This window comes from Rana temporaria, chromosome 5 (assembly GCF_905171775.1).
Source record: "Rana temporaria chromosome 5, aRanTem1.1, whole genome shotgun sequence".
Lineage (NCBI taxonomy): Eukaryota > Metazoa > Chordata > Amphibia > Anura > Ranidae > Rana > Rana temporaria.
In genome coordinates this window covers 68,377,913-68,401,016 of record NC_053493.1, presented here as the reverse complement: position 1 = coordinate 68,401,016, position 23,104 = coordinate 68,377,913, and positions in this window count along the sequence as shown.

Here is a 23,104-nt window from a genome sequence, read left to right as displayed (position 1 = left end):
ACCCCCCCCCCCCACAGTAAGAACACACCCAGGCATACTTAACCCCTTCCCCGCCCCCTAGTGTTAACCCCTTCACTGCCAGTGGCATTTTTATAGTAATCTAATGCATTTTTATAGCACTGATCGCTATAAAAATGCCAATGGTCCCAAAAATGTGTCAAAAATGTCCGAAGTGTCCGCCATAATGTCGCAATAGCGAAAAAAAAAATCGCTGATCGCCGCCATTACTAGTAAAAAAAAATATTAATAAAAATGTCATAAAAATACCCCCTATTTTGTAAACGCTATAACTTTTGCGCAAACCAATCAATAAACGCTTATTGCGATTTTTTTTTACGAAAAATATGTAGAAGAATACGTATCGGCCTAAACTGAGGAAAAAAAATGTTTTTTTATATATTTTTGGGGGATATTTATTACAGCAAAAAGTAAAAAATATTCATTTTTTTCAAAATTGTCGTTCTATTTTTGTTTATAGCGCAAAAAATAAAAAACGCAGAGGTGATCAAATACCACCAAAAGAAAGCTCTATTTGTGGGAAAAAAAGGACGCCAATTTTGTTTGGGAGCCACGTCGCACGACCACGCAATTGTCTGTTAAAGCGACGCAGTCCAGAATCGCAAAAAGTACTCTGGTCTTTGGGCAGCAATATGGTCCGGGGGGTAAGTGGTTAATAAAATGGTAAAATGGTATAAACAGAGCAAACGTAGGCAAAACATAGCAAGAGTTCGGTAACCAGGACGGGTAGTCAGAACAAGCCAGAGAAACAGGAGGAGTTAGTTGGTGCCTGGTTCTACCTACCTGAAGAAGGACTACTGATGCTTCAGGGCGCTGCTTGCCCCTGGAGCCATCCAGGACTGGCTGCTAGACTACTCCAGTGCTATGGACAGAACCCTCAAATTCTGGATCTCACCCTCAGGTCTCTGGGTAGAGCTTTATTACAGAGCTGCAGTCTCCATGGTCGCCAGCTCTGGATAATGACTGTTCAAGTTAGCCCTTAAATTGTTCAAGATTGATAATGCTTCTCAGCTGGGAGCATTTTAGGCTGCTCTGTTCTACTTTAAACTGGACTAAAATTATTTTTTTCATGATCTTTAGCTTCGAACATAGTGACTAATGTTTAGAGACAACTTCATAGGTCTAGAAATAATACCAAATATATCATATAATACCAGAAATAATACAAAAAAAAAAAATGATAACCAATAAGAACCTTCGCAAACAATCTCTTAAAACACATATATTTTTGTTTTAATTCATTAGTGAAGCCTTCCTTTTTTCATAGGATCATAACAAGATACAGACTTTGTTTTTTAATAATATGTGTGTATAGTGCAGACAGTCACTGGACTGCAGGAATCGCTAGTGATTAGATGGGCTGGAATATTTTATTTAATGTACTTATAGTTTATTTTTATAAAGATGAATAGAAATAACCAGAAGCTCTTCATTACAACCTTGTAAACAGTAATGAGGAGATCGCCTGACACTGCAAACACATGGGATAAAGAGAGATTCATCTTTGGATCTGGTAGTTTAATTCAAAAGAGTCAGATTGTTCCCACCGTGGCCAGTGTGTAGGTGAAGACACAAAAACTATACTTTACAAGCATTACTTTTATAGCTTTTATGGGAGATTTTAGACAGATTTTTGCCACCCGGTCTGAGTAACTTTTATTTCTATTTTTACTTTTGGATAAGTTTTTGACATTGCCTTTTTACAGCTCACTTGTATAAGTATTCAAAAAAAACATTTGTCAGTGTAAAATCTAAGCCCAAAACATAACCACTTCTACAATTGTTGCAGGTTAAATAAGAAAATCATATATAATACAGCATTATTCAACATAAAAAAGGTAGTAAATGTAAACTGCTATTGGCCTAGAACAGTGTAGGCCAATAGAACAAACTCAAATCCAAAAAAAGATAGGTTGCTGTGTAAAATCTACATTAAAACAGAATGCAATGTGCAAATATTCAAACAGAAAATGGAAAACATCAAATTTTTAAACTGAAAATTTTAAAATTTTAAGAAAAAATAAGGTAATTTTGAAATTGATGGCAGCAACACACCTTAGAGAGTCAGAGTGCCTTAGAAGTAAAGATGGGCAGGGCAAGTAAAGATGGGCAGGGGTTCACCAATCTGTAAAAAGCTGCATCTAAAAATTGTTGAACAATTTCAGAATAATGTTCTTTAACATAAAATTGCAAAGACTTTAAATATATCATCATCTACAGTACGTAATATAATCAAAAGATTCCAAGAACCTGGAGAAATGTGTGTGTGCAAGGGACATGACCCAAATGCAATATTCAATGCCAGTAATCTTCGGGCCCTTATATGGCACCGCATTAAAAACACACATGATTCTGTGATGGACATCACTGTATGGGCTCAGGAATACTTCCAAAAAATAACCGGCATCCAAAAATGCAAGTTAAAGCTCTATCATGTAAAGAAAAAGCCATATCTGAACATGATCCAGAAACGCTGCCATCTTCTCTGGGCCAAAGCTCTGGTAAAATGGTCTGTTACAAAGTGGAAAACTGATCTTTGGTCAGAACTCAGAAGAATAAAATGTGACATTCTTTTCGGCAACCATAGGTGCTGTGTCCTCCGGACTAAAATCAGAGAGGGACCTTCTGGCTTGTTATCAGCACTCGGTTCAAAGCCTCTGATGGTATGGGTGTGCATTAGTGCAAATGGAATGGACAGATTACACATCCGGAAAGGCACCATCAATGCTGAAGTGGTTGTAAAGACAGAAGTCTTTTTTATCTTAAAGGGGTTGTAAAGGTTCATGTTTTTTCACCTTAATGCATCTGACATTTACCGGCCCCCCAGCCCCCCGTTTTACTTAACTAAGCCCTGGAAAGTCCTGCGTCGCGAACACGCTGCATCTTTGCTAGGGCTTCTCGGCTCTTCATTGGATAGATTAATAGTAGCGCAGCCATTGGCTCGCACTGCTGTCAATCAAACCCAATGACGCCGGCACCGGAGGACGGGACCGAGTCATACACTCAGCGGCTATAAACGCCAAGTGTATCACACAGGGGTGTGCCCGCAAGGTAACAGCCTCTTGAGAGAGCTTCCCAGAGAGGGTTAGCTATTGCAGGGAGGAGCCAAGTCAGCCGCTGTGGAACTCCAGAACCGGAGGATCGGGGGCCACTCTGTGCAAAACGAACTGCACAGGGGAGGTAAATATGACATGTTTGTTATTTAAAAAATAATAATTTACAACCACTTTAATGCATTCTATGCATGAAGATAAAAAGTCTTCTGTGTACAGCAGCCCCCCTAAGCCCCTCTAATACTTACCTGAGCCCAATCTCGATCCAGTGATGTTGCACGAGTGACTCGACTGTCTGGGACTCTCCCTCCTCATTTACTGAGACACCAGGGAAGTGTCATTGGCTCCCACTGCTGTCAACCAAAGTCAGTGAGACAATGAGGAAAGAGAGGGGGTGGGGCCGGTGCCATGGCTCCATGTCTGAATGGACACAGGGAGCTGCTGCTCGACTTGGCTGCTCCCATAGAAAGCTGCTTTCTGTGGGGGTACTCGGCAGGAGGGAGGGGCAAGGAACGCCAAAGAGGGGCCTGAGAAGAGGAGGATCTGGGCTGCTCTGTGCAAAAGGACTGCACAGAGCAGGTAAGTATTACATTTTTTTTTTATCAAAAAAAAAAATAGACTTTAGTATCACTTAAAAGATATATCCTGGGTTTATAAAAGCATATGTCCCCATCCAGGCAACATCTTTTTCAGGGAAGGCCTGAAAGGAATTGGGGTTGTAGGTATGTATTAGTTGAATCTTTTTTTTGCTTGTTTTAGAAATGGAAGGAAGTAATGAAGGAAGTAAGGAAGGACTAAGGGGGGGGGGGGCGTTGTAAGGTAGAATGAAAAGAAGGGGGGAGGTAAGTAAGGAAAGAAGAGAGGGAGGAAAAAAGGAAGGAAGGAAGGAAAAGGAGAGATAGGGAGAGAGGAAGGGAAGCAGGCAAATAATGTGGAAGGAAAGGAAGAAATAGTTAGGAAGTATATAACCTCTTATGTACTGTATATTTAATGAGCTGAAGCTCCCCTAATGGCATGGCTTGCTGAAAGATTAATATATAGAATCATTTGTTATGCTAATTTGGCACCAAAAACACATTCTGTAACCCAACTGCAGATTTCATTAATATTCACAGAATATTCTGCAGCTGTAGGAGAGCAAAAACACAAGAAATCCAGACAAGAAATTGATTTAAGAGGGATACAGAACCAGAAGAAGAATATTGCTGATTGATTGAGGAAAGAGCAAGAAAATAAAGAGAGTCCCTTAGGTTACACAGAGAAAAAATACTGTGGAAAAACAAACAACAAATAAAGAATGATGCTAGACAGGCCTCTGAGGGAGAGCAGGAAGTACAAAGGGATTGCTGGAGAAACATCCGTACTGCGCTGACATTATAGGCAGAAGATAATGTGCATGAAAGCCGAAGAATAGCATTATACACGGCACTGTCTGGCCTTTTGTGTGTGTGCAGTCCTTGTTTGATTCTAGACACAAAATGGATTGCTTTACTGTGTAACCAATACAAAGTATAAGTGGCCATTAAAAGCCAAATTCAATAAAATATCATAGAGTGTTAAAATTGTGTTAATAGACTACTGTGGCTTTGAGAGGGATGACATTCTTTTTCAAAAAATGTCCCACCATTTGTTTTTGTAGTAAGTGTGTTTCCCTTTTCTGTAATTTTCACCAGTAAGGTAGTGCTTATCGAATACACCAGCTCATGCCTTACATAGATGCTTTGTGAGTCAGTAATGACTCAGGGAGACTATTGTAGCTGGCCAGCTAAGACCTGTCCTAGGTTGCTAATGTGACTTACATGTATGTAGAGCCCCCTTGCTTTCAGCATGGGCACTACGCTAAAGTTAATGGGGAATGGGAGAGTTACTTTGCTCCCATTCGTAATTTGTTTACATTTTGGGACTTCTGTCATTCCAGAAATGTCCACTGGGTCAGTCTGTGGTCCAGGGATGCAATACCATCCCTGGCCAGCAGTTGGCGCCAGAGGGGTTCTGGCAGAGTAAGTTTCTCCAGCAGCCAACCAGAGGTGCGCGCATCCATGGACCCCGCCGGCGCGGCCTACCTGGCCAAAGCTCCGAGCTGCAGCTCCGTGTATCCATTCAGACATGGAGCCTTGGTTCGGCCCTGCCCCTCTCTCTTTCTTGATTAGCTAATTGACTTTGATTGAGAATAGTGGGAGCCAATGGTGCCGCTGCTGTGTCTCGGCCAATAAGGAGGGGGAGTCCTGGACGGCCGAGGCACTCATGCACATCGCTGGATAGAGATGGGCTCAGATAAGTATTAGGGGGGCTGCTGCACACAGAAGGTTTTTTATCTCATGGCGCCCAGGGCACGTCATATGACGTCCTGGGCTTTGTGGTGGTATATCCAGGGATGGACTGGCCATCGGGACTACCCGGTGGGCCGATGGCTTAGTGGGCCGGTCAGAGGTCCGCAGTGGTCAATCGCCGACAGCTGGCGCCTGACGGGTAGATCGAGATTTAGCCAGCAATGAATGCAGAGTAGCACAGGAAGCGTGTGTAATAAGTTCTCTCTCATGTCACGCTGAGGCTGCTCCCTGCCCCCCGGTGGCCCCTCCTCTCTTCTCATCCATCCCAGATGATTTCACAAGCAAACTTATTACACACACTTCCTGCGCTACTCTGCATGCATTGCTGGTAAACGATGTGCCCCATAATGTGCCCTGTGCCCCGTGTCCTGATGTGCCCTGGTGTGCTATGTGCCCTGATATGCCCTGTGCCCCGTGTCCTTATGTGCCCTGTGCTCCATGCCCTGATGTGCCCTGTGCCCTGATGTGCTATGTGCCCTGATGTGCTATGTGCCCTGAGCCCCGTGTCCTGATGTGCCCTGATGTGCTATGTGCCCTGATGTTCCCCGTGTCCTGATGTGCTATGTGCCCTGATCTACTATGTGCCCTGTGCCCTGATGTGCTATGTGCCCCGTGCCCTGATGTGCTATGTGCCCTGATGTTCCCCGTGTCCTGATGTGCTATGTTCCCTGTTCTACTATGTGCCCTGTGCCCCGTGTCCTGATGTGCCCCATGCCCTGATGTGCTATGTGCCCTGATGTTCCCCGTGTCCTGATGTGCTATGTGCCCTGTACCCTAATGTGCTGTGCCCTGTACCCTTGTGTGCTGAGCTCTGTACCGTGCCCTGATGTGCACTGTACCCTGATGTGTTGTGCCGTGGGCCGGGCTGGATGAAGTCAAGGGCCATATTTTTGTCCCAGTCTAGCCCTGGGTATATCTGAATGATGCCTGCAACTACAGGCTTCATTCAGATATTGGCGGTTTCAGCTGGTGATTCCCTGCACCATAAGAACGATCATAGCAGTTATTCTGCCGCTTGATTGTTCTTACGGGCAGCGGAAGGTGACGCCCCCCCCTCCCGCCGCCCTCCGGTGCTTCTTCCGACTCACCGATGCGATCGGTGAGTCGGAGAACAGATCCGCCGACCCCGGATGATGATCACAGAGATTTCCGGCGGACCAGATGGTCGTCGGAGTCTCTATGATCGTCGGAGGCCGGGTGCAGTTATGACGTAATGCCCGGCCTCTGCATTAGAAAAAAAACTGCGCCGCTTCGGCTGTGAAGCGGTGATCGTTTTATTTCTTTTTTCTTTTTTTGGGCTTCCCAGCCTAGTGGTGAGATGTGGGGTCTTATTGACCCCATATCTCACTGTAAAGAGGTCCTGTCATGTCATATTCCCATTACAAGGGATGTTTACATTCTTTGTAATAGGAATAAAAGTGTCAAAATAAAAAAAATAAGTAGAAATAATAATATATATATTTTTTTAAAGTGCCCCTGTCCCCGTGTGCTCGCACGCAGAAGCGAACGTATACGTATGTCCCGCCCACATATGAAAACGGTGTTCAAACCACACATGTGAGGTGTCACCGCGAACATTAGAGCGAGAGCAATAATTCTAGCCCTAGAACTCCTCTGTAACTCAAAAAATATAGGCAGTAAAAAAATTTAAAGCGTCGCCTATGGGGATTTTTAAGTACTAAAGTTTGGCGCCATTCCACGATTGTGTGCAATTTTGAAGCGTGACATGTTAGGTATCTATTTACTCGGCGTAACTTCGTATTTCACATTATGCAAAAATTGGGCAAACTTTACTGTTTTTTTAAAGCGTGAAAAATTGCTGCGCAAATACCGTGCAAGGGTTGCAATGACCGCCATTGTATTCTCTAGGGTTTTTGCTAAAAAACTATATATATATATATATATATATATATATATATATATATATATATATATATATATACACTGTGTGTGTGTATATATATTGTAATGTTTGGGGGACCAGCTTGATCGCAGGACACAGGCTTCTTAAATCAAAACTGAGGTTTATTAAACTTAAATGGCTTCCAGCAGCAAAAACAAAAGAAATAACAGTCTCACCGACTTGTACAGCTCAGAACTGCTATCGCAGTTAAATAGTCCTTCCAGGTAAGTCCTTCAGTAGCAGGTTTTTAGGCAGGACACTGCCAAGTCCTTTCACAGCTTTTCACAGCTTTTCATAGCTTCCACAGCTTTCCTTGTCCACCATTCACCATGCATTGGACTCTCCTACACTCCTTCACTCTCACCTGCACTTCCTGTCTGCTTTAAACTACTTCCTTAGACAGGTGCATTAACCCTTTCCATTCCCTTAAAGGCACCACAGTCCAAACAGAGGGGAAATATAACGTCCTTCCAGGACCCAGCCATGGCGTCCTGTACATATCCCCCCCCTGTGCCCCAACGCCAAGGAGGTGGAGGCAACAGTGGAGCTCAAACAATGGACTCGGGAGAGGGCATCTGCATTTTGATGCAGTCTCCTGGGCCTATGCTCCACTATAAACTTAAACTCTTGGAGCGCCAGGAACCACCTGGTAATCCTGGCATTAGTCCCTTTACCTTGCCTCAGCCACGTTAAAGGGGCATGATCAGAAATTAACCTAAATTTCCTCCCCAAGAGGTAATATCTGAGGGACTCCAGAGCCCACTTAATGGCCAGACACTCTCTTTCAATAATAGCGTAGTTTTTCTCCGCTGGTGTCAACTTCCTACTGAGGAAGACTACTGGGTGCTCCTCACCATGAATAACCTGTGATAATACAGCTCCCAATCCTACATCGGAAGCATCAGTTTGGACAATGAACTCTTCAGAAAAATTGGGCGCTATCAAGACAGGGTGTTGGCACAGTGCTGACTTAAGCTCCAAAAAAGCCTTCTCGGCGTCTGCATTCCACTCCACCATGACCGATTTCCGGCCCTTAGTCAGATCGGTCAATGGAGCCGCCAATGTGGCAAAGTTGGGTACGAACCTCCTGTAGTATCCCACCATGCCCAGGAATGCACGTACCTGCTTTTTTGTGAGGGGGCGGGGCCAACTCTTTATAGCGTCTACCTTGCTGACTTGAGGTTTCACCACTCCTCTACCCACGATATAGCCCAGGTATTTCACCTCCTCCATTCCCAAAGCACATTTTTCAGGGTTTATTGTAAACCCCTCCTTCCAGAGAGAGTCCAGTACTGCCTGGACTTTGGGCAAGTGTGACTCCCAGTCTCTGCTAAAAATGACTATGTCGTCCAAGTACACTGAGGCATACTCCCGATGAGGTCGTAAAATCCTATCCATTGCTCGCTGGAACATGGCTGGAGCAGTTTGCAGTCCAAAAGGCATTCGTCTGTACTGAAAACTCCCCTCTGGGGTAGAAAAAGCAGTTTTCTCTTTAGCAGCCTTAGTTAATGGGATTTGCCAATACCCCTTGGTAAGGTCTAATGTTGTGATATACCTGGCTGGACCTAGTCTCTCGATAAGTTCATCTACCCGGGGCATGGGGTAGGCATCAAACCGTGAAACCTCATTAAGTTTCCGGAAATCATTGCAGAATCGCAGAGTCCCGTTGGGCTTTGGTACCAACACAATCGGGCTCGACCACTCACTCTGCGACTCCTCAATGATCTCCAGGTCTAGCATCTTATTTACTTCCTCTGAAACGGCCTTCCTTTGAGCCTCTGGGATGCGGTAGGGCCTGACAAAAACTTTGACTCCAGGTTCCGTCATAATATCATGCTTTATGATACTAGTTAGCCCCGGCAAGTCTGAAAACTTCTCTTTATTTCTCTGCAAGAACTCCTTTGCCTGCTGACTTTGGTATTTAGATAGGGTATTTGCTACTTGGACACTCTCCACCCCAACCTGAGGCTCAAGTCTTGCACTAGCCAGGGAGGTCACCGGTTCCCTGTCTGTCCAGGGCTTTAACAAGTTGACATGATATATCTGATACGGTTTCCTCTTGCCTGGCTGGTGGACTCTATAATTGACCTCTCCCACTTTTTCCACAACCTCAAAGGGTCCTTGCCACCTGGCTAAGAACTTACATTCCACAGTGGGAATTAGCACCGCTACTCGATCCCCCACTTGGAAGTGCCTTATTTTAGCAGCCCTGTTATAGACCCGTCGTTGAGCCTCCTGGGCCTTTTGCAAATGCTCTTTGACTAGCGGCATCACGGTTTGGATCCTTTCCTGCATTTGGGAGACATATTCCAGGACACTCTTATGCTGAACAGGTTCACTTTCCCACTCCTCTTTAACCACGTCAAGAAGTCCGCGAGGTCTCCGCCCATATACCAACTCAAAGGGCGAAAACCCCGTGGAGGCCTGGGGCACTTCCCGGATAGCAAACAGGAGAGCTGGTAACAGGCAGTCCCAATCTTTCCCATCCCTTTGTACCACTTTCTTGAGCATAGACTTAAGGGTCTTATTAAAGCGTTCCACCAACCCGTCCGTTTGGGGATGGTAGACCGATGTGCGTAGCTGTTTAATCCGGAACAGCTTGCACACATCGGCCATAACCCTTGACATAAACGGGGTACCCTGGTCTGTGAGTATTTCCTTGGGAAAACCAGTCCGTGTAAACATCTGGAATAATTCCCGGGCAATGGCCTTTGAGGAGGTATTCCGCAGGGGTAGCGCCTCAGGATACCGGGTGGCATAGTCAAGAATCACCAATATGTAGGAGTGACCTCGAGCTGACTTTACCAAGGGACCCACTATATCCATGGCTATCCTCTCGAATGGGACCTCAATTATGGGCAGAGGGACCAAAGGGCTCCAAAAATGAGTCACCGGCGCGGTCAACTGACAGGTGGGACACGAGGTACAGTATCTCTTTACCTCTGCTTTCAGACCTGGCCAGTAAAACCGGTCGGTGATCCGTGCCTCCGTTTTTTCAACTCCCAGGTGTCCCCCTAACACATCGTCATGGGCCAGGTCCAGAACCTTTCGTCTATATTGTTGGGGTACCAACAATTGCTCTACCACATTTTCTCTCTCCTTGGTAACCCGATACAGCAATTCATTATATATTGCAAAGTGTGGCCACCTCTCATTCGCACCTGGCTCTTGGGGAACCCCATTTACTACTACAACTTGTTCCCGTGCATGGGCCAAAGTGGGGTCCTGCATCTGAGCAGTCCCAAATGCCCCCTTGGGAACACCCAAATCCGGCAGCGCAGGGGTAGAGGCCACTTCCTCATCCTCTTCCCCCAGCATTACCTGAAGTGGGAAAGGCTCCTCCCCCTTAGTGTTTTGGTAGGTCTGTGGACCACATATCTTGACATCCTCAATAGTATCAACACTACTTTCATCACCATTAACCCAATCATTAGCATTTTCCTCATCTGGGTCCACATTAACGTTTGGCAGTTCAGGGTTATCCCTCTCAGCAGCAGGAACAGGGGGGCTAGTTTCTCCCCAGTCTCTGAACTGTTCTCCTTGTTCCCACAGTTTTGTAAACAATGGACAGTCTCGTCCTATTATAACATCATGCACCAAGTTCTTTACCACCCCCACCTCTTGAGTAACAGTGCCACATGCTGAGGAGATAGACAACGTGATGAGCGGGTACTCTCTAGTGTCCCCGTGAATGCATACCACCCGTAAAGTTTTTCTTACCGGACCGATCTTCCCAATCACTCTAGGATGAACCAGGGTTACCATGCTTCCAGAGTCCAACAAAGCCCGGGCAGGGAGGTGGTTCACTTGGACTTTACACTCAAACTTTTCCTCATCCAGGTCGAGGTGTGTGGTGCACACTTTATGGGCACAAAAAGACCCCCTCCGAAGAACCCCGCATTCCATGGGCTCCTCTTGCAGTGGGCAGTGTGTCCGGGTATGACCCCAGGAATGACATCGCCAACATTGTACATCCCCTCCTCTCCGAACAGAAACAGAACGCTGAGGAGGTACCGGGAGTGACTCTTGGCCTTCCAGGGTGTTTGTCCCAGGGCTCCTTGGAACATCCTTTCGAAGGGCAGCAGTTGGTCGAACAGGCCGTGACAGACTAGGCCCTATGCGCTTGGTAGGTCCGAGCAGGTCCTCCACCACCTCAACAAGGAGGTTTGCGGTTTTGGGGTCTCCATGGCTGACCCACCGTTGAAGGTCATCTGGAAGGGACCTCAGGTATCGGTCCAGCACGACCCGCTCCACGATTTGGGGGCCGGACAACACCTCAGGCTGCAGCCATTTTTTTACTAGTTGCACCAGGTCATGCATTTGAGACCGGGGTGGCCGATCTGGTCGATATTTCCATTGGTGTACACGTTGGGCCCGAACGGCCGTAGTCACCCCCAGACGAGCCAGAATTTCTGCCTTTAGCTTTTGATAGTCTTTAGCATCATCTGGTGGCAGGTCAAAGTAGGCTTTTTGAGGATCTCCAGTGAGAAAAGGAGCAATGAGGCCGGCCCACTGGTCCTGAGACCATCCTTCTCTCTCCGCTGTCCTCTCAAACGTAGCAAGAAATGCCTCGACATCATCGCTTAGGGACAATTTCTGTAAAAAATGGCTTGCCCTCACAGTCACCTGGTTGCCAGGGGCAACAGCCGCTGACTCCTGAACCTGAGACAGCCGCTGCACCGCTTCCTTTAAGGCAGTAACCTGAGCCTGCATAACCCCTTGCTGGGCTGCTTGCTGGGCTGCTAACTGGGCCACCAACAGGCGAGTATTTTCTTGCTGCAGAGCCAGCGCCTCTTTGTGGTGTTGATTAGCTTCCTCATGGCGAGTCTGCGCTTGCATGTTAGCCAAGGTCAGCTGTTTAATTAGCTCCTCCATTGCTTCAGCTTTCAACGTTTGTGCAGCTTTAACCCAGGACATAAATCCAATGTACTGTCCCTTTAAATGTCAGTTCAACATAAAGTCCAATGCAAAAAGAAAAAAACTTTTTTTTTTTTTTTCTCTTCTTATGCCTATTATTCAGTCCTGCCCGCATTCGAGCACCAGTGTAATGTTTGGGGGACCAGCTTGATCGCAGGACACAGGCTTCTTAAATCAAAACTGAGGTTTATTAAACTTAAATGGCTTCCAGCAGCAAAAACAAAAGAAATAACAGTCTCACCGACTTGTACAGCTCAGAACTGCTATCGCAGTTAAATAGTCCTTCCAGGTAAGTCCTTCAGTAGCAGGTTTTTAGGCAGGACACTGCCAAGTCCTTTCACAGCTTTTCACAGCTTTTCATAGCTTCCACAGCTTTCCTTGTCCACCATTCACCATGCATTGGACTCTCCTACACTCCTTCACTCTCACCTGCACTTCCTGTCTGCTTTAAACTACTTCCTTAGACAGGTGCATTAACCCTTTCCATTCCCTTAAAGGCACCACAGTCCAAACAGAGGGGAAATATAACGTCCTTCCAGGACCCAGCCATGGCGTCCTGTACAATATATATATGTATAGTGTTTGGGGTTCTATGTAATTTTCTAGGAAAAAAATTATGATTTTTACATGTAGGAGCGAAGTGTTAGAATTGGCCCGGACCTGAAGTGGATAATGCACAGAATGCATTAAGGTAAAAAAAAAAAAACACTTCTGCCTTTACAACCACAAGTCGTAGCTGCATTACATTTTTCTTAGGCTTTTTGCCCTTTACATTGACCTGGTGATCCAGCCAGTAAGTCTGTTATTTAATAGATTAATCTGTCCAGCATAAGTAGCAGTTACATGGTTGAGACAACAACTGTTGCTGTATTGAATGTTGGGATGCACCGATACCACTTTTTTAAGACAGAGTACAAGTACCGATACTTTTTTTCAAGTACTTGCCAGTACCGATTACTGATACTTTTTTTATGTCATGTGACAGTGGAACTGATGGGCACTCATCGCTGGCACTGACTGATGGGCACTCATGTGCAGCACTGATAGGTGATACTGACTGATGGGCACTGATTTGCAGCACTTATTGATGGTACTGATATGCTGGCACTGATATGATGGCACTGATATGATAGCACTAATATGCTGGCTCTGATAGGTGGCATTTATGGGCACTGATACGTGGCACTGATAGGGGGCATTTATGGGCACTGATAGGTGGCACCAATGGGCTCCTCCAGTGGAGAGGAGACAGGAAGTGTGTTACTGGCCAGATTAACAGGTGAACAGGGAAAAAAGAAAACAAATGCAGCACATTTAAGGATTGATAAACTACAATATATTACATCTTTTTGGGGTTTAATAGCATGTTAAGTGATATTGCAGCTTGATGAATTAGGGCCCATATAAACAGCATGCCCTTACTCCTAATGTCAGATGTCCTGTTTACACACATATCATTTAAGCCTCATACACATGTCGGACTTCAAACAAACTTTTCCGTGGATTTTTGTCTGAAGGGAGTTGGCCGGGCACCCCCATAGCATACACACGGAAGGACTATTCTGGAAACTTTCCCAAAACTTTCCCAACATCACATGGTTTTTCTGCTCTTTACCGCCACCCTTTGGTCAACTTCTGCTATTGTTGGTTGATTTTAACATTGGTTCCGGGCATGCGTATTTGTACTTCGGACAAAAGTCTGATGGATTTCTGTACACATGATAGGACTTTGCACCTTAGGACTTTTGTTGTCGAAAAGTTTGTCCGTTTGCAAAGTGAACTTTTGTCCGATGAAAACTGAAAAAGTTTGTCCGATGGAGCGTACACACGGTAGGATTTTTTTGAAAACGTCCTAATTTTGAAGTTTGTTGTCAAAAAGTCCTACCGAGTGTGTATGGGGCTTTAGAGAGGTGCCACAGTCACTTCATGGATGGAGTTTAACCACTTCCATACAGGGCACTTATACACCTTCCCGCCCAGACCAATTTTTAGCTTTCAGCGCTGTCGCATTTTGAATGACAATTGCGCGGTCATGCTACACTGTACCCAAACAAAATTTTTATAATTTTGTACCCACAAATAGAGCTTTCTTTTGGTGGTATTTGATCACCTCTGGGATATTTATTTTCTGCAAAAAATAAATAAAAAAATGACCGAAAATTTAGAAAAAAAAGGTTTTTTTTTTTTCTGTTATAAAACATTGTAAATAAGTAAGTTTTCTCCTTCACTGATGGGCACTGATGGTACTGCACTGATAAGGCGGCACTGATGGGCACTGATGAGGTGGCACTGATGTGGTGGCATTGATGGGCACTAATATGCGGCACTGATGGGCAGCACGGATGGGCACTGATAGGCGGCACGGATAGGCGGCATGGATGGACTTGGATAGGCGGCACAGATGGGCACGGATAGGTGGCACAGATGGGCACGGATAGGCGGCACGGACAGGCGGCAGGGACAGGCACGGATAGGCGGCACGGATGGGCACTGATAGGCGGCATGGATGGGCACTGATAGGCGGCATGGATGGGCACTGATAGGTGGCACGGATGGGCATAGATGGGCACTATTCTATGTGTTGTACTAATGGATGCCAATCAGTGCCAAACAATGCCTGCCAATTAGTGATGCCCATTGTGGGCACTGATTGGCATCCATTGCGGCACTGATTGGCATCCTTTTTTGTGTCCTACTCATCCCTGGTGGTCTAGGGTGGCATCCTTTGCTTTTTTTTTTTTCCTGGTGGTCTATATGGCCATCCCTGGTTGTCCAGTGGGCATCCCTGGTGGTCCAGTGGGCATCCTCGGGGGGGGGGGGCTGTGCTGATAATCGATCAGCACAATCCCCCCCTGTCACAGGAGCAGCCGATCGGCTCTCCTCTACTCGCGTCTGACAGACGCGAGTGAGGAAAAGCCGATTACCGGCTTTTCCTATTTACATCGTGATCAGCCGTGATTGGACACGGCTGATCATGTGGTAAAGAGTCTCCGTGAGAGACTCTTTACCTTGACCGGTGTTGCGGGGTGTCAGACTGACACCCTGCAACAACGATCGCTGCGATGCGCGCCCCCGGGGGCGCGCAGCGGCTCAGAATCCTGAGGACGTCATATGACGTCCAGTCAGGATTCTACAACCACTTTGCCGACGTCAATTTGTCATTGGCGGGCAGCAAGTGGTTAATATAGAGTTATACTTTAGCTATGATTGTAAAGTCAGAAAGCATTTACATTAATCATAGCTCTAGCCATGGACGTAATTCAGAATTGATATTTAAGGCGAAAACAAGTGGAAAAATTAACTTGCAGACGTTATGAGAGGGAAGATCGATAAACTGGCTGCTGTGTTATAATAAAACAATATTGCGGATCACCTGCGCTGGACTGCAGTCTGACAGTGGCTGCTTATTAATGTAATCACAGACAAGCAAATCCAATAATTATGTTGTCCGGTCAGTGCTAAAGGTCTGTGCTCAACTCTGGAGTCAAACAGAATTGAAAATTGATTGCAGTGGACACTTTTGTCGATAACCGTCTTGTGTTTCAATTACAAAGACAAAACTACATTTATAAAACTGCTAGTTATCTTTATTTATTTGGTATCGTCCTCTTGGTGCAAAAAAAAAGTAGTAGCAGCACTTTAGGTACACTTGTGGAATATAAAGGACATTTTTTCATCTTTTAGTTGCTGCCTTTATTTTCTCAATCTCAGGCCCCGTACACCCGACCGAGTTTCGGCAGAATTCAGCCAGAAACTCGGTCGGAGCCGTATTCTGCCGAGAAACTCGGTCGTGTGTACACTTTTCAGCGAGGAAGCCGACGAGGAACTCGTCGGGCCGAAAAGAGAACATGTTCTCTATTTCCTCGTTGTTCAATGAGGAAAGTTGGCCCGCCGAGATCCTCGGCGGCTTCCACACTGAACTCGACGAGGAACTCGATGTGTTTGGCACGTCGAGTTCCTCGGACGTGTGTACGGGGCCTGACATGGCGACCCATGACAAATCTTTAAAATGTAGGTTTGTAGTCTAGAGTAAAAGTTCTGACCAGTTGCTATATGTTTCTATGGTTTCCCATAGTTCTGCACATTGATATAAAAAAAGCCAAGCAATCAGTCCATGTAAAAAGACATTAGTAGAGTGTAAGGCCACTGCTCATCTTCCCCTGTTGCGTTTTGCAGAGAGTTTGATACGCTTTGTTGATTAACTTAAAGTGATATTAAAGTGTTGTTTTGTTTTTTTTTGGGTTTAAAACAAACATGTCTATACTTAGAGCCGGTTCACACAGGGGGAACACGACTTTCAGCATGACTTTGGGAGGCAACTTGAACAGGACTTGAGTATGAATCACAATGCGACTTACAACACGACTTGAAGTCGCCTCCAGGAGGGGGAACTCGATGCGCCAAATTTAAAAAAAAAAAATCAGCATGGGTTCCCCCTCTGGGAGCATACCAGGCCCTTAGGCCTGGTATGGATTTCAAGGGGAACCCCCTACGCCGAAAAAACGGCGTGGGGTTCCCCCAAAATCCATACCAGACCCTTATCCGAGCACGCAGACCGGCCGATCAGGAAAGGGGGTGGGGACGGGCGAGCGCCCCCCCCTCCTGAACCGTACCAAGCGGCATGCCCTCAACATAGGGGGGGTGCTTTGGGGCAGGGGGTGCCCTTCCCCCCCCAAAGCACCTTGTCCCCATGTTGATGGGGACAAGGGTCTCTTCCCGACAACCCTGGCCGTTGGTTGTCGGGGTCTGCGGGCAGGAGGCTTATCGGAATCTGGAAGCCCCCTTTAATAAGGGGGCCCCCAGATCCCGGCCCCCCACCCTATGTAAATGAGTATGGGGTACAGCGGGAGGGAGCGTCGAGTCAACATCGAAGAGGAGAAGAAGGCGATGCAGAAGACCGGGCCCCCACTGGTGAAAGAACTGAAAGAAGACAGTGGTGGTGCCCGGCAGAAGAGAAAAAGAACCGGAGAGCAGGAGAAGAGAGCGGATGAAGTCGGAAGAAGACACCCCGAAGTCGGAAGAAGACCCCCGAAGTCGGAAGAAGACCCCCGGAGCTGCCTAATAAACTATTTTAAAAACCTGTGTAGTGTTTTTTTTTATTGACATTTTTCTTCCACCAGGTGAATGGGTAGGGGTACGATGTACCCCATACTCATTCACTTAGGGTGGGGGGCCGGGATCTGGGGGCCCTCTTATTAAAAGGGGGTCCCAGGTTCCGATAAGCCCCCCGCCCGCAGACCACAGCAACCAACGGCCAGGGTTGTCGGGAAGAGGCCCTTGTCCCCATCAACATAGGGACAAGGTGCTTTGGGGTGGGGGGGGCCCCGGGGGCGGATCAGTGCGAGCAGACCGGCCACCGCTGTGCGATCCGCACTGACAGACACAAGTAGAGGAGAGCCGATTGGCTGCTCTTCTGACAGGGGGAGTATGCACTGATTGTTTATCAGTGCTGCCCCCCCAGGACCACCAGGGATGCCCACCCGTGGCCAGCAGGTAAGTCCACTAGAGCCCACCAGGGATGGCAATCATTGCCCATTAGGGATGACACTCTGTGCCCATTAGTGATGCCTGCTGTTATATCCTCTGTGTTGTGAGGGACACAAGACTCTGGTCTGGAACAATGGATGTTTATTCAGTACAGGCCGTACACTGCAACATGCATCTCAGGACATTACAGGTTATCTGCTTCTTACATGTGGTCTCTCTAAGATGGCTACTATACCCCTTGACCCTTGTCATCACTGCTGGGTGGAGCCAGCCTTAAAGTGCCAGTACATGTGAAACCCTTCAGGTATAACACTTGCCAGCGCCTCTGATCAGTGCTGCCTATCAGTACCGCCCATCAGTGCTGCCTATACATGCCCTTCAGTGCCACCTATCAGAGCCACTTATAAGTGCCCATCAGTGCCCCTATCAGTGCCCATCAGTGCTGCCTATGAATGCTCATCAGTGCTGTATATCAGTGCTCATCAGTGCCACCTCATCAGTGCCAATCAGTACTGCCTCATCAGTGCCCGTCAGTGAAGGAGAAAACGTATACTTATTTACAACGTTTTGTAATAGAAACAAGGAAAAAAATATATATTTTCAAAATTTTCCGTCTTTTTTTTATTTGTACCACAAAAAATAAAAACCCCGGGGGTGATCAAATACCACCAAAGAAAGCTCCATTTGTGTGAAAAAAAAATATATAAAAATGTTGTTTGACTGCGCAATTGTCATTGAAAATGTGATAGCTCTGAAACCTGAAAATTGGTCTGGGCAGGAAGGTGTATAAGTGCCCTGTATAGAAGTGGTTAAATTCCAAACTCTGCATGAATCCATGGCTAACGCAATACAACACTCCACTACTGCCTGTTAGGTCTTGTAATATTGCAGACTTGTCATGTGTTGACCACGCCATCTTGTGGATTGTTAAAGCATATCAGCTTGTAAAAAAAATGCTTTACTGGCACTTATTCAGCAATTTCAAATTGATTGCACAATTGGCGTTATTGGGATATGAAATGTGTTCACGTGTTAAAGAAAGCTAAGCGATGAGAACTGGTGAGGGCCTGGCAGGTGATGCTTTTGCACTACTGACGATAATAGTTCACATGTTAGTGTGCCCGATAATGAGAATCATTTGTGATGATTTAACAATTAAGGTCACACAGCAGAGCAATACAAAACAGAAGGCATGAGGCAGATTAGCAGACAGATTTACTATTAGAAGGGATAAGGTTTGGGTTCACAGTTACAATGGGTGCACAGTGAACTCCTGGGATTTGCAAAGTTTGTGAATGGTGAATATATGGTTGTAAATTTCAGAGGTTCACCAGAATAATTAGGAACAACCTACAATTCAGTGCATAGCATTTTCCCTAGTTGGTTGAGTGATATGAGCCAATGACTAGAATGAATGTATAATCCAGAAAGGGTGAGTGCACAGTAGCTATATTGTCAGTGTGTGTTAGTCTCTGTTAGGAAGACCTGACAAACAGAGGTGGCGCCACCACCTCGCTCCACCCCCCCCCTCTATGACCAATGGATAGATTCATGCATTGTACCCCCTAATCAGGCACCCGGCGGGGGGTGTTTTTGAAGCACCTGGCCATAGGCTCTAATAGGTGTCAAAAAAGGTGACCTGCGAGTGCCACCGAGACAAGTTAAGCGGCAGGCAGACGGCGAGCGGGCGGGGGGGGATGGGGCGGTCACAGTGGCAGCATTTTATGGGCACACTTGCTAGGAAGAGGGAATTGCGCAGGGAGAGGAACCTGGCGAGTATAGTCAGCTCAGGGGTATCGGCTTTGCACAGAGCACATTTCAGTATCCAGACCAGTGAACTGGGGCTCTCATCAGCACCATCAGAGGGCTGTTCCAATTCACCACAAACTGCCACCCCTCAAGCGGAAGCCTTCCAGTAAAACAGGACCAAGCCTGGTGACACTGTACGATTGCCATCTTCAATAGTATTAGTGCCAACTATTATATTGCCTATTACCAGTTCCTATAGAAACTGTCTTTATTAACCACTTAAGCCCTGGACCATTTTGTTGCTAAAGGACCGGGCCCCTTTTTTTGCGATTCTGCACTGCGTCGCTTTAACTGACAATTGCACGGTCGTCACGAAAAATTGCGTCCTTTTTTCCCACAAATAGAGCTTTCTTTTGGTGGTAATTGATCACCTCTGCGGTTTTTATTTTTTGCGCTATAAACAAAAATAGAGCGACAATTTTGAAAATAATTCAATATTTTCAATTTTTTCTATAATAAATCTCCCCAAAAAATATATATATAAAAAATAGTTTTTCCTCAGTTTAGTCCGATACATATTCTTCTACATATTTTTGGTAAAAAAAAAACGCAATGGCAAGTGTTTATTGATTGGTTTGCACAAAAGTTATAGCATCTACAAAATTGGGGATAGTTTTATGCCTTTTTTAGTAATAATTGTTTTTTACTAGCAATGTCGGCGATCAGCGATTTTTATTGTGACTGCGACATTATGGCGGACACATCGGACACTTTTGACACTATTTTGGGACCATTTTTACAGCGAGCAGTGCTATAAAAATGCACTGTTTACTGTAAAAATGACACTGGCAGTGAAGGGGTTAACCTGTAGGGGGAGCTGAAGGGGTTAAGTGTTTCCTAGGGAGTGATTACTACTGTGTGGGGGCATGGCTTGGCGTGTGACGTCACTGATCGTCGTTCCCTATGACAGGAAACAGACGATCAGTGACACTCACACTAGGAAGAATGGGGAAAGGTTTGTTTACACTTACCTCTCCCAGTTCTTCAGCTCTGTGACCCGATCATGGGACACCGGCGGCGATCAGGTCCGTGGGTCCCGCGGGCGCAGTCACGGGGCTCAGGACCGGCGGCACGCGACCAACTTACCTGTATGTGATTGTGCCCAGCCATGCCATTCTGCTGACGTAAATCGGCGTGAGGCGGTTCTTAAGGGGTTAATCACCACTGACCTATTTTCAATATACAAGATAAATTGCATCAAAGACTGTGTGTGTGGTCTCTCCTTGATGGGGTACCCCACCAAAAATTATTTCTTTAACCACTTAAAGTGGAGGTTCACCCAAAAAATGAATTTTTAACCGTCGCATACTGCGCGTCACGAGTTGCTGAAAGAAGCCGAACGTCGGTGCGCAGGCGCCGTATAGAGCCGCACCGATGATCGGCTTCTTTCGGCAACTCGTGACGCGCTGTATGCGACGGTCGGAAGCCTGTCAATCAGATAGGAACGCCCAATCCCGAAGAAGACATACCCGGAAGCGGCGGTAAAAGTCGGAATGTACGGGGAAAGAAAAACAAAAAACAGCCGATTGTCATTAGGACAACTCGGCTGAATGTAATGTTAAAAATTTATTTTTGGGTGAACCCCCGCTTTAAGGACCCCTTCACGCCGATATACGTCGGCAGAATGGCACGGCTGGGCACGTGGGGTCGCGGGCGTGTGCACGCGACCCGGTCCGAAGCTCCGCGGCCGCAGGACTCGCGGACCCGATCGCCGCTGGAGTCCCACGATCGGTCCCCGGAGCTGAAGGCGCCATCGACGATCGTGTGTTCCCTTATATAGGGAATCACAATCGATGACGTCACACCTATAGCCACACCCCATAAGTTAGAAACACAGATGAGGTCACACTTAACCCCATCAGCGCCCCCTTATGGTTAACTGCCAAACTGCAGCTGTCATTTTCACAGTAAACAATGCATTTTAAATGCATTTTTTGCTATAAAAATGACAATGGTCCAAAAAATGTGTCAAAATTGTCCGAAGTGTCGCAGTCGCAGTCACGAAAAAAAATGCTGATAGCCGCCATTAGTAGTAAAAAATTTTTTTTTATAAAAATGCAATAAAACTATCCCCTATTTTGTAAACGCTATAAATTTTGCGCAAACCAACCGATAAACGCTTATTGCGATTTTTTTATTTACCAAAAATAGGTAGAAGAATACGTATCGGCCTAAACTGAGGAAAACATTTTTTTTTATATATTTTTGGGGGATATTAATTATAGCAAAAAGTAAAAAATATTGAATTTTTTTTCTAAATTGTCGCTCTATTTTTGTTTATAGCGCAAAAAATAAACGCAGAGGTGATCAAATACCACCAAAAGAAAGCTCTATTTGTGGGAAAAAAGGACGCCAATTTTGTTTGGGAGCCACGTCGCACGACCGCGCAATTGTCAGTTAAAGCGACGCAAAAACTGGCCGGGTCCTTTAGCTGCCTAAAGATCCGGGTCTTAAGTGGTTAAAATCATTTTTTTTTTTTTTTGGCTTTGGTACATGTCCCCACGACAGTGTCTGGCATTTCATGCCTTTTGATTTCAACATTGTTTCTTACATTAGCCCTGCAAATTAACAGAATTGAATAACAAGCTCCGTCTCCCATAAACTTCAGTAGTGTTCCCCCTTAAAGTTAAAAATTCAAATTTGAAGCTTGAGCAAAAATCATGAAACTGTTGACAAACCAAACCCCAATTTGATTTGCTCCTCCTAAACTGTAAGGTTGTAGCTGGTGTGACAGACAGTCCCTGTCAGTGATAGATGGTGTGTATCTGCCACACCGAATCTTGAGGTTCTTCAAGGAGTTGTAAAGGCAGAAGATTTTTTTATCTTATCTTTTTTATCCTAATGCATTCTATGCATTAAGATAAAAAAATAAATATGTATAGCAGCCTCCCTAGCACCCCCCCAACTACCTACCTGACCTCCATAGGCGTGCGCAAGGGGTGTGCCGGATGTGTCTGGGCACACTCTAATTACTCTGTGCACCAGAGCCAATGATAAGGCAATACAGCTTTCCCTTCTGTACCAGGCCCATGTTTAGTAATTCAAAAGGGGAGTCCAGACACCTGATGAGCAGGAGGACCGGCTGTATTGCCTTATTGCAGATACCGATCCTCTTGTTCCTCCCCTGCAGCTTTTCCGGCCTCTCCTCCCTCCCGGCTGTGCTGCAGGGGGATCAGTTCTAGTATCTGCGCCTCCTTCCTGTCCTCAGTCTTAAATGTTAATCATCAGGGGTCTGTGTAGAATCCTGATAGTCCAGCAAAAGGGTAGGTAAAAAAATAAAAATAAATAAATAAATAAATAGAATATATATATATTTTTCCAAATTAAAGGACTTGGTCACGTGTGCTCTGCACTCTGTAATTTCTGCCAGGGCTGTGAAGCATAGCATTGTGGCAATGATGTGTATACTCCTAGCCACTGCCCCTGTTGCTCTGTGTTTTAACTTTGGGGTGCGCACCCTAATGCCATAGGCTGCACACACCTATGCTGACCTCCTTCTCTCTCCAGCATGTCCACAATCCCCTCAGCCACCCAGCACACTCCTCCTGATTGACTGAGGAAGAGCAGTGGCGCTTTTGGTCCCGTGG